General features: G+C 68.1%; 1 pseudogene; it reads left to right on the top strand.

Annotated features, from left to right (window-relative positions):
* Positions 1-3: 3 nt before the first annotated feature.
* LOC110594837 lies at positions 4-391 on the top strand (annotated as a pseudogene).
* Positions 392-395: the final 4 nt, after the last annotated feature.

The raw sequence follows: 395 nt of genomic DNA, 5'->3' as shown, positions 1-395 counted from the left end.
GCCGAGCTGGGCTGGCTGTCGGCGGCCAGCCGCGAGGACCTGATGAAGATGGTGCGGCCGCCCTACTCGTACTCGGCGCTCATCGCCATGGCCATCCAGGCGCGCCCGAGCGCAAGCTCACGCTCACGCTCAGCCACATCTACCAGTGCGTGGCCGACGGCTTCCCCTTCTACCAGCGCAGTAAGGCGGGCCGGCAGAACTCCATTCGCCCCAACCTGTCGCTCCACGACTGCTTCAAGACGGTGCCCCGCGACGAGGACGACCCAGGGAAAGGCAACCGCTAGACTCTGGACTCCAACTGCCAGAAGATGCTCGACAACGGGAACTTCGACGGAAGCGGAAGCGCCGCTCCGAAGCCGGCGGCACCGCCGCGGGGGCCGCCGGGACGTCGAAGC

Source organism: Carlito syrichta, unplaced genomic scaffold, assembly GCF_000164805.1.
Source record: "Carlito syrichta isolate Samal-C Ts95f unplaced genomic scaffold, Tarsius_syrichta-2.0.1 Scaffold144831, whole genome shotgun sequence".
Lineage (NCBI taxonomy): Eukaryota > Metazoa > Chordata > Mammalia > Primates > Tarsiidae > Carlito > Carlito syrichta.
Note: the sequence above shows the minus strand (reverse complement) of the source record. Positions and strands in the feature narration are given on the sequence as shown.